Raw genomic sequence first — 12,452 nt, forward strand, 5'->3', positions numbered from 1 at the left:
TCATCAATAAAGACCTGATGGACTTATCAAAATATGACTAGAAGACATAATTCATGAATCGCTCGAAGGTAGCTAGGGCATTTGTTGATCCAAATGGCATTACTTTGTAAGCAAGACACCTCCAAGGCGTGATGAAGCTGTGCTGATCCTCCTCAACTATTCGGATCTAGAAATAACCTGAATAGCCATCACAAACAGTGTATCTCTCATGCCAGGCCACCTCGTTGAGTATTTTATCCTGAAAGGGAGGAGGGAAGTAATCTCTCTTTGTTGTAGCATTTAGCGCTTGTAGTCCACACAAATTCGCCATTTGCTGTTCTTCTTGGGTATCACCACTACAAGTGAAACCCACTCAGAGTCCCCTCTTGGAGAGATGAAGCATGCGTTCAAAAGTCACTACACCTTAGTGAATAGAGTGTTTTGTTGAACTACTCTCAACCATCGTAGTCGCTGCACCACTAGCCTTGCTCCATCTTTTAGATTAATATGATGTATTGCCATTACACTTGTGATGTGTTCATAATTAGAAATAAAAAGTGTAGAGTGTTTTATCACCACTTTCATGTAGGCTGCCTTCTCCTCAGCTGATAGATCCTTAAACATTTTTTCTAACCCCTCCTTCTCAACCTTTGGAAGTTGATGCAAAATTTCACTACTAAAAGGCCCTTTCAATGTAATCCCTATCACTTCTAGAGAGCTTTCTTCCTCCTCATTATAAGACTTTCCCTCTATCGTACATGACCAATCCTCGCTAGAACTCCATTCATCAGCGGTGGTCTCTAACACAAAATCCTCATGTCGGCCCTCCTTCATGTTGTAGATAATGCTCTTCCATTTTTTCTGCAGCCCCTTCTATGGCCTTAGCTCTAAAGCCTCTATCTCCCAATCTTGTCTGGCTTTCATTCCCATTAGCCATGGTCACCCAAGAATGAGTGGATAGCCATCCCCCTTCACTAGCATCACATATGTGTCAAGCTCCAATTGCACTCCACACACCTTTACCTTGACTTTCTTTATAACTCCCAAACAATTTACTACTACATTTTAGCCATTTTGGCCCCAAATTCAGTAGTTTTACTTACCTATAATCCCTAACAATGCATAAACTTTTCCATCATGACACAAATCTTTGCACCTCCATCCACATATGTCTTTGATACTCTCTACCCATTGATTTCGGCTTCCACTAGAGGCACAATATCTTTTGTCTTTCTAGCCTTGATTGCATTCATGTGTCTATTCTTCATGGGTCTAATGCTTACCATCTTTGACCATTGTCGCCGCATTGTTAGAGATAGATGTAGTAATTGTGACCATCAAGTTTTTGGCCCTTAATCCCTCACATTAGCAAGCAAATCATAAGCTCTAGTACCTTTACCTAGGGAAAAATCATCTGGCTCAATGCATCGGTGTGAGCGAGCCCTCCTATTTTTACTTCCGCGTGTCTTTGAAGCCTTAGTAGACTCTGCCTCTTCTTCCATATGTTCAATCTCCTCTAGTAGTGTAGGCTCCATCTTCTCAATTCTACGAGCTTTCTTCATCGGCATTGCTTCAACCTCTACTACTTTGGCCTTTCCTTTGACATCACTCTCATCCAAATTGATCATCTTGACATCATGATTCTCTGGCATGGCCGGATAGGCAAGGGCGGCACCTCTATAAGTGATCGAGGATGTTGGAGAACTTGAATCACTGGTGGAGGCCCTGGATTCGATGAAATAAACCTCTCCCTGGGTGGTGTCACTTGTTGTCCCCTCCTTCTTGGTTGGAAACCCATTTCTTGGCAGATGTTTGGGATGAGGACAAAAGTACATATCATGGCCAGTCTCCCCACAATTATAGCAAATATATCCTCTTTCTTGTCTCCTTGGGCCCCGATTGCCTTCATTTGCAAGGGGAAGGGAGAGTACTCCTTGCACTAAATTCAACGAAAGGGTTTTAAGTTGATTAATAATGCATTGTAGGAGCTATTGATGTGGCATATTTAGTTTGGGTAGAGCCTCTGCTATTTCTCTAGGTCTTGGCATGGTTGGTAAAGCTTGCATGGGCTCAACTCCCCCCTTCAACTAGGCTTGATACTTCAATTTCCTATCTTTCTCCCTAGCATAAGTGACTGGTTCTTCATAGGATGTGGGAAAATTTCCTTTGACGTTTTCCCTTAGTAGAGGGTAGAGTCCCGGCCAGAAAGCGACCGGAAAACAATCTTTCTTAAGGCAATCGAGTACTCTCTCTCTCTTGGCTAAGGAGGCTGTCCATTTATCCCATAATTTTATAAACGTGCCTTCATATGCTTGGTACTCCCCTAGTAAGGTTTGGCGAATATCTAGGAGTTGTCTCCAAAGATCTTTAGGAGGCTCTATATCTTGGTACTCGTGCAAGAATACGGTCTTGAGATCCTCCCAATTACTCGTATCCTCCATGAGGGATTGATACCACACTCGAGCATCACCCTTTAGAACTAAAGAGAAGGCCCGTACTTTGGTTGCTACATCATCCCAGCCTATGACTAGGAAGGCCATTTCTAAATTATCTAGAAAGTCTAGAGATTTCTCTCCTTTGTGTCCAAAAAAGCTTGGAAAAGCCATGATAGGAAGATGTTGATCTAGCTCAATACAAAACAAAGATGAACACGTCTAGGCCCAAGTCATATCTTATTAAGGGTAGAATAAATTGATTCACAGATGCATTAATCTTATCAAGAGAGGGCCCAATAAGTCCCTTATGATATTTTGGAACCTGAGCTTTGTGCTAGCTATTATGTGCACGGCTTGCCTAGCAAGAGGATAGATAGGTGCATACAAATCCCTATGGTTCATGGAATGCACTTAGATTAAAATGAATATGTGCACATTAAAGGAGATGTTATAATCCAAAATAGAAAATATTATGGGGCCAGGGGACAATAAGATCTCTCTCAACCTTTTAGCTCCAAAATAGAAGACCAATCTTTGCTGAAATGTATCTTCCTACTAATGCACATTTCACTCTAATTTTTTGAACCGATTGAAAGTTGTAGCAAATAGGATTATTCATTTATGCATTAACTACAAATTTCCACTACAAACTTTTATGAAGCGTGTTGCTGAAGCTCTGTTCTCTTAGATCTCACTACTCGAGAGATGTGAAGGATTTGCTCATCAGTGATTAGCCTAGCTTTGGTGTGACCATTATCAGCCTTGTGAAGTTCATAGGTTTCAATAGCTACCTTCTCAATTACTTTGACCCTTCTTGCTAGTAGTAGTTGAAGTGCATCACCATATGTAGCCTTTTGCCAATATTGCATACCATTGATGTGTAACTCCCCCTCCAAAAACTTGTTAATCCCCGAATTTGAAAGTGCATTTACCATTTGAAGACAAGGCTCCTTAGGGAGTGTCTTTACACTAGACACAAAGGAGTCAACACAATGCCTTGTCCTAGAGACTTGATGAGAGAAATATTTCTCTTAAAGTAAATAAGGATATTTATAATTAACTTGCTTTACCTGCATACATGTCGTTTGTCGATAAAGATTCTTCTTCTCTTGAGCTTCTTTTGAAGACCATAGTGGTACTCTTAAGCAATGAATCCCTTGAATAGGGTTTGATAAAGATTCCTCCTTAGCGATGCCTTGACAAACACTCGTTAAAGAAGAGGACAACTCCTTAGATGTTTCTTCCTTCATAGAAATTCTAGAGCATAGCTTGAGAAGTTCCTCAGTGGGGACACCAAAATGAGAGCTGAAAAGATGAGTGGGTTGCCTCTTATTAACAACCCAGCTTCCAATCCTCACTAAATGAGCTAAAGAAGGGCACTGCCTAGCCAAAGGGAGGATGGGCTAGGACATCCCTTTCCTAACTGAATGGAAAGAACCAAAACACAACTTCACAAGAGAGAATTTGCAGCCCATCTTAAGGGAAATGAAGATGATGGAAGGTTAAGAGAGGTGGCGACTCCTAATTTCTCCAATGAACATATATATAACATTAAAAAATAAGGATTCCCCACCAATAGAGCATATGTCAAGTCTTACTTAATAAGTTTAAGTATGAATGTAGAGGGAGAATTGGAAGAGAGTACATATGATTTGGACACCATACGATCTAGATGTCATATTAGAATATGAGAGAGAGGGCGAGAGATGAGAAGAGAGGGAGACAAGAGGAGAAGAGGTAGAGGAAGCTTTCCATCATGTATTCACTAGGTGCTCCATGCCTAGACTCGCCGGGGTGGGCGCTATTTTTGGTGGGGGGAGGGGCGGGTGCTGGACGCGTGGCACCCGCCCTGGCGTTCTCTTTATTTTTTGTGGGGGAGGTGGGGGCTACCACGTGGCACGCGGCCCCCACCTCTCCTTAACTAATAGTATAGATGGAGTGATATTAAAAAGAGACACACTCATAGCTTACCTCAAAGAGATGGACTAGCATAATGTATTTAGCATTTGTCCCCTATTCAATGCACATTTCTTTCTTCTTTCCTTGTAGTCTCTCTATGTTTGTGTTTCCTTTCTAGTGTATACTCTCATAGAAACCATTCAAGGGAATACCCTTAGTTACAAGATCCTATATTCAATAACCCTCCTTTGTTAGAGGCTGATATTAAAATTTTAATTCTTAAAGCAATCCTCCTAACCCATGACCAGATTACCACTCGAAAAGAAATCAATACCATAGGTATTTAGTCAAGTATAAAAATCATGCTATGGAAGAATCACAATGGATCCAAAAATCAGAGAAAACTCTGGAATGTGACAATCTAATTAATTCCCAGTACTCACAATCACATTACATGTCCCATAAACACAGATTCACCCCACAACGGGTAGTGTTTTGTATAAAATCCATGGAATTTTACTACAAATATTTACCACGAGGCAACACTAGTTAGAATTTTACAGTGGACATTCACCAGAGGAGGCAGAACTAGTATATGATGCAAATTACTGCAATAGGACACCTGCATGCGGTTACCATAGTAGGCCACACCTACATGCAATTGGCAACCCTTGCATATTTTTCTTCAAGTTATCAACTAGGGACATTTTCTTTTTAACCCTTGAGAAATATTATGAAATTATATTTATTTATGAAAAAAATATAAATTTTAGATTATTTTGATTATTATGTGTATTTTTATCTATTTTTCACATAATCTGTGACTTATCGCGCAAACACACTTGTGCAATATTGGTTGCATTATGCCTGGTAGATAGCTAGAAGGATACTAATGTGTTTTGTGTTATGGTGAGTAGATAATTAGACGAAACTATGCAAATTTATTATTTTGGAGTTCATATTTTAATACATTGAATTTATATACTTCATAACATGGAAAAATATTATCGAAAAAACCATATTTTTGTATGCACCTAGTAGTGCAAGGATTTTCCATGTGCACATGTATAATAGATTTATTTTGAATTTATTAATTAGATAAGACAAAATATTTTTTTTTTGTTATAAAGCTATTTATAATAGAATATGATTGATTTATTTGCACAAAAGTAAGACATGCAAGGAGAGGAAAAGAAAGAACCCAAAAAGGATGCTTTCAATGTATTTTAAGCACAAAAGCTTATTTGAATATTATAAATACATAAATGGGGGAGATTCTCGCACATGCATTGAGGGAGATTGCACCCAATCTTGTGTTGTGAAAATTTTGGAGCTTTCTTCTCTTGTGCAATTTATTATCTTCTTATTTTCCTCTCAATTATTGGCAATTGTATGATGAAGGCTAACAACTCTTTTTAGGGGATACTTTTACATGGAAAACTTACCAAAAATTTGAAAAAAGAAAGAAAGCATAGAGTGCTTTAACTACTTTTTGGGCTTAAAATTTTGGCTATTTTCAAAATATATTTGCCATTGATTGGCCATTGTAGTGGCATTTAGGATGTCGTTGTATTGGTCTTCCTACTTATGCAATTAATATTATCCTGGTTGCTTCTTGGTTTGCATATATTGTAGTGGTTATGGCCTCATCGTTCACTTCAAAAAATGCTAATTTCAATATTGAGAAGTTGGATGGCACTAACTTCTCATACTAGAAGGAATAGATATATAATATATTGGTCCAAGAGAAACAAGTTAAGCCCATTAAATTGGAATTTATCAACCTTGAATTGGAAGGGGTAAAGCCTAAAAGCATGAAAAGAGATAGTTGGGATGAAATGCGTCAGGACTTTTTACACTCTATTATCATGTTGAATATCTCTAAATACATTTACTTTAATGTAAGTGAAACAAATGGTGGTGCATATGAAGTGTGGAAAAAGCTATGCAACCTCTATGAAAATCAAAGTACTGCATCTCAAATTTATTGGTTAAAAGAACTCATTGGTCTTGTTATGGAAGAGGGGGCATCCATGTCCAACCATTTCAATGAATTTAATACTATCTTTAGCTAGTTTTTTGCTCAAATTTCTTTTGAGGATTCAATCAAAGCCATGCTTCTACTTAACATAATGTTGAGAGTAGTTTTCTTTTTCACAAGGCCAATAGAAAGAATAATGCATGTTGTTAACCCCAACACGAAGAAAGCAAAAGAAAGCGGAAAAGACGCAGGGCAAAGGCGGAAAAAAGGTAGCCCGACTGAAGAAAGAAGAAGAAAAAAGACCAAAAGCGCAAGGGCAACCTTAAAAGTCCAAGGCAAATGCCGAAGGGGAAAGGCGCATTTTATAATGGAAAAGGCACACCCTGAAATCTTGTAAAAGAGCACCAGGCTCTCACCCGTGCAATTAGTAAATGTAGACAAGCAGTGGAAAGGAAGCTAGGAAGATAGACAGACAATGAGAAAAGGGGCCTAGGCTAATGGCTGGCCATGTAAAAAAAAGGGGGATGACCGCCCATGGAAATTAGGGCATGTATATAAAGTTAAAAAGTGAATGAGAAGCTCATTCTCGTGTGTGGCAGAAAGCTTCTTCTTCTTCTCCTCTTGTTTCTTGCCTTCTTACTTGTGCTTGAGAGAGGGATTGAGAGAGTATGAGGGAGTGTTTGTGTGAGAGTGAGGGATCTTGGAGAAGGAGCTCTCCATCTTCTCTCATCTTCTCCTCCTCTCTTCTCTTCTCTTGTCTTGTACGTGTCTATGGAGGATGAAGCTCATGGGAGAGGGATTGAGGTTGCTTGAGCTTGTCTCAAGGATCGTGGAGCTGCAGGGGTGCAAGAGAGAGGAAGGTACTCGATCGAGCATCAAGGTAAGCTCACTACACCCGTAAGGTAGGCATTGCGCGACGGCTATGTGAGAGGTATCCATGGTTGCTTGGTTCAAAACACTTGAGCAATAAGTGGTCCGTAGGTCTCGGGGTAGAGCTTGAAGAGCTCCCACATTTTGGTTCCGTTACTGGGACCTGTGGAATCAAGCTTTGAGCACCACGCGCATCAGATAGAGCATGGAAGTAGGGTTCGTAGCGTGAACCAGTGCTCGAGATAAGTAGGAGACTTAGGAGGTTTTAATCTGAGGAATAGGTAAGTATTTGGGTTTGTTGGAAGCATTAGATTAGGACTACTATTCTACATTTCTGTTTTTTATATTGGTTGCACTAGATTGAGGTTAGATTAGGGTAAAACCAGAGAAAACAGAGGTTCTGGCTGCTGCTGGAAATAGGAAAATAGGGGACCAGATTCAAGCTTCTGGGTGAAACAGGGATAGGGAACTGGCTATAAGGTGTTGTAGTGCTGGGAAAGAACCTTAAGAGGCCTGGCATCTTGGGGCATGTAGTGTCAAGGAACGGCATTGCCAATGACTTTTCCAAAGTTAGAGTCATTGTTGACCTACCGCCACCCGACAACTACAAGGGAGTTCAGTGCTTCTTGGGACACACTGGATACTATCGACGATTCGTGCTAAATTATGCATTAATAGGTAGACCTTTGTACAAGCTATTGATAGTGTTTGAGTGGATGGAGGAATGCCAGCACGCTGTCGTATTGCTGCGCATTCGAGGTGTGAAAACCACCCAAAAGTTGTGTGTGTGATTTGACACTTTGTACATATTTAGTTGTTGTGCTTACATTTAATTTCTGTGTATGAGTATAGTGAGGAGGAGTTGGAAGCATAGTGGTGAGCAAGATGAGATGCTTTTAGCCTATGTTGAGCAAGGTCAAGTGGAAAGCAGTTTATCGTGCTACAAACAAATGCAAGATGAAGGTTGTCCTTGCAAGGCAATATGAGTCCTTAGCCTTCATGCATGCATAGTAGCCATAGAGAAGATGACATTACTAGAAATTGGACAAGCAAAGGTGACACAAATGCATTGAAGGATGTGTTAGATGATGGGGCTTCACCAAATGTAGCTGATTATGATAACAGAACTGAATTACATCTTGCCGCTAGTGAGGGACATTGCTCAATAGTGGAGTTGCTACTTCAGTATAATGCTCTTGTCAATCCAACGGACCGTTGGGATAGAACAAGTGTTATGCAAAATGGATGATGCAACACTTCAACTTATAGATCATACATATCGGCTTCTTTGCGAGCATTACGGTATGCACGGGAAGTTGAAAAGGTGGAGGCCGCTTTTCTGCGTGTGACATGCTATGAAAAGGAAGAGTGGCTAAAAAGGGGGTTTTTCTAGTTCGGGAAGAAAAGCCAATTTGGGAAGGAAAGGGAAAAAGAAAAGGGCCACTAATCCTGTCGAAAGGGAGCGAAAAGGGAGGGCTCTCTGGTTTTTCCTGGGGGCAGAACGAACGGGAAAAGGGCACTCTTGGATCTATGAAGGGAAGAAAGGAGCTTTTTCAATCTGGGGGATAAACTCGATAGAATGCTGAAGGAGGATACCATTCTTTATAAGCCGAAGCTTGGTGAGATCGTCACGACGATCCTTACGATCAGATTTAATGTGGAGACTGTGGAATACAAAAACATCAGTTTTACTGTTTGGGATGTTGGAAGCCAAGACAAGATTCGCCCTTTGTGGAGGCACGGAATGAACTAAGGACACCATATTGGGGAATATGGGAATTTCCCATAAGTTTGGGACATATGGTCAAATCTTTGGGTTTGCCATAACTTGAACACTATAACTCCAAATCAAGCGCTCTATAGCTCAATAGATTCCATTTTTCAAGCGCTTTCCAATGATAGGTCACATCATATGGTTTTGAGAAAACTATGGACATATTATCCGGGTGCCACCTTTTTAGTATTCAAAAAATGGGAATTGGGACATTCCCAAACTCACTAATATTGTGTTTAAGGAAAAGTTTTTTTTACTGGACAGGAGATGTCGTCGTGATCCAACAGCATCATAAAAGCATGGATAGCTCCACTTTACCATCGAACTCACGGTCCTCAAAAGCACACGAAATTGCGAACGATTGCTTACAGCATTATGGAGGAGGGAGATAGATTGTGGAGGAAGGCGAAGAAGGCGGACGACGCTAAGAAATGAGGATTAGAGGGAAGCCAATTTGGGGAGGAAAAAGCTCGCCTTGGGAATCATCATAGGAAAAAGCTTACCTGAGGCTGCGACTGGGGCAATTGAAGACATGAGGCGACAAGGTAGAAGCTCTTAATGGTGTGTCTGTTTTTTTTTTGCTACCACGAGTCGGCTAGAGTTGCTCGATGCAGCCTTGCTTCATCCTGGGCGCTTGAATCGGCTTCTTTTGTGTGACTTGCCTACAGCAAAAGAACGTTTTGAGATATTGAATGTCCTTTCAAAGTAGCTGCCCCTAGCTGAGGATGTTGATCTCTATTGGGTGGCATCACAGACAAAAAATTACAATGGTGCAGATATGCAAGCGATCCTGATTGATTTTCAAGTGGAGGCAGTACGCAACTATAGAGATGATGCAAGCATTTAAGGGCGCTTCCTCGTTTTCGGGAGTTTATTATTGGACCAGGAAGGCTATAGCCTTCCATGGATGCCAGCCCATCGTCACGTAGTCACACTTTTCCCTCACTCGTCATCAAGGTGCAGTCTTTCGCCAGGATATACTACCAATTCTCCTGGAAATGGCAACAGACACCTGTACTCTCTAGAGGCTGCACACGAGGGAAAAGTGAGAGCTTTCCATAAAGATGATGAAGCCTTTCGAAAGTACTTCACAAAGATAAATGGCCTGCTGTACTAGGCATTAATTTCCCAAGAGATAGGTTGGAGCGCAAGGACTGGCTCTCGCTGGTAGCAGTATACAGTGATGTTTGGCTTCTCTCTGTTGCATCCTTCTATGCAGCACAATTTGACAAAAATGATAGGAAACACTTGTTTAATATGGTTAATGAGCTTCCAATAGTGCTAGAAGTAGTGAATGGCAAGAAACCAACTAAGGAGAAATATGTTGTCCAACATATTTGACAATTTGAACTGGAGACTTGCCAGTCGCATGTATAGTGTTGGCTCAACTCTTGAAAATACCCTGTCATAACTCTGTAGCTAATCAACAAGCTGTTCTAAAAGCCATGAATAGTACAATGCAGCAATATGCCCACATAACAATGTGACCAAGGTAAGTTACATTATCTCATAAGTCAGAATGCAACTGCTGATGATATGTCTGTGAAGGTAATGCAGTAGTACTTGCACATGATTATGGCTGTTGTTCATATGTTAATATTGCTAACATGGAAGAGAAAGATGTGTCATACATTGCCACAAGTCAGTTTGTTGGATTATGGAGAATGTAAATGAATACATGGTTCTAGATCATCCCGTGTCCAACCCTCTTGTTCTTGGAAGGGAGCCACCTCTGAAAAGACAATGCTGAAATTTCTGCCTGAAGCTGATAACCAGATTTATATTGAAGGTTCCTATATTGAAGGATGAATTCTATGCTCAACTGAAAACTTGCTTTTGGTCTTATCATTGCTGCATAGACGAGGTCTCATTGGAAGCTTGGCAGATCTATTACTGCACACAGATTCTCTCATCTTTCTTATTAGTATGATTAATCTTCTATCTTGAAATTAGTCAAGGTCCTCTCTGGTTGTGACTTTGCTTTCGAAAACCCTTCGACAGCGCATATGAAGAATTGAAAAAGGCTCTTACGACTGCACCAATCTTGCGAGCCCCAGACTGGAACGTAACGTTCCATGTGCATATAGACGCCTCTAAGTTCGCTGTTGGAGTTGTGCTATGCCAGCCTAGTGAGCATAACTTGGATTACCCGGTGAGGTTTGCCAGTAGGCAGCTCACAGGAATCGAGATGAACTATTCCACGACAGAAAGGGAGGGGTTGGCCATGGTATTTGCAGTAAAGGAATTTAGGCATTACCTGTTGGCCACTCCCTTTGTCTTCTTCGTTGACCATCAAGCCCTACTGTATCTTGTGAACAAGCCTTGCGCTACGGGGCGCATAGCTAGATGGTTACTCCTTTTACTAGAGTTTGACTTCTCTGTGGTTGTACGCAAAGAAAAGCAGCACTACATGGCTGACCACATGTCCCGCATACCCACAAGAGAAGCCGCTGGACAAGGCGTGCCTGATGATTTACTAGACGCCCATCTTTTTAACTTGTCTAGTGAACGAGAATTGTTTAGAGTGGATCTAACGCCATATTGGACCGATGACATAGTGCAAGTGCTAGAGAATGGACTACCAGAGCGACCATTGAGAAGGCCAGGCTAAAGAGACTTATCCTAAAAATTCAGCCCTACCAACTAATAGCTGGCCAACTCTACAGGATGGGACAAGACAATTTATTATGCAAATGTGTGTGTGAGCACGAGATGCACGATGCATTAAATGAAGCACATGGCGAAATCATTGGCAGGCATTTTAGTGGGGACGCAACAGCCCGAAAGGTGCTACAATCCTAACTATGGTGGTCCACCCTATTCCGCGATGCAGCTAAATTTGTAAAGCACTGCGATGAGTGCCAAAGGACCAAAGTGCCTGTGTGAAAGAACAAGATGGAGATGACCCCTGTCATAGCCTGACAACCCTTTGAAAAATGGGGCATTGATTTTATTGGGCCTGTTAGTCCTACAACACAATATTCCCAAGCTTGATACATCATAGTGGCAACCGACTATTTAACGAAATGGGTAGAGGCACAAGCCACGAGAAAGAACGATGATAGGACCACCCCAAAATTCTTGTGGGAGTAGGTCATTTCACGGTTCAGTTGTCCAATCAAACTTGTAAGCGACCAAGGCACACACTTCATTAATGAAGTGATTGCCCACTTTCTCTCTACCTTCCTAATAATTCATCGGAAGTCCTCTCCCTATTACCCTCAGGCTAATGGCCAAGCCAAATCCACAAACAAAACTCTAGTCAATGTGCTTACAAAAGTCGTGTCTACTTCGAGAAGTGATTGGGATAACAAGCTAATGGCGGCCTTGTGGGCCTATTGCATAGCTTATAAAACGGCTATAGGATAGACGCCCTTTAGACTGACTTACGGAACTGAAGCCATTTTTCCCGTAGAATTCTTCATCCCTAGTTTGAGGCTAGTAGTCCAGGAACGTTGGGAGGGAAGAGAGGCTTGGACCAACCTCTTAGTAGAACTTGAGCGCTTAATGGAGA

The sequence above is a fragment of the Lygodium microphyllum genome, chromosome 3 (genome assembly GCF_053477565.2).
Source record: "Lygodium microphyllum isolate KBCC chromosome 3, Lygodium_microphyllum_v1.1.10, whole genome shotgun sequence".
NCBI lineage: Eukaryota > Viridiplantae > Streptophyta > Polypodiopsida > Schizaeales > Lygodiaceae > Lygodium > Lygodium microphyllum.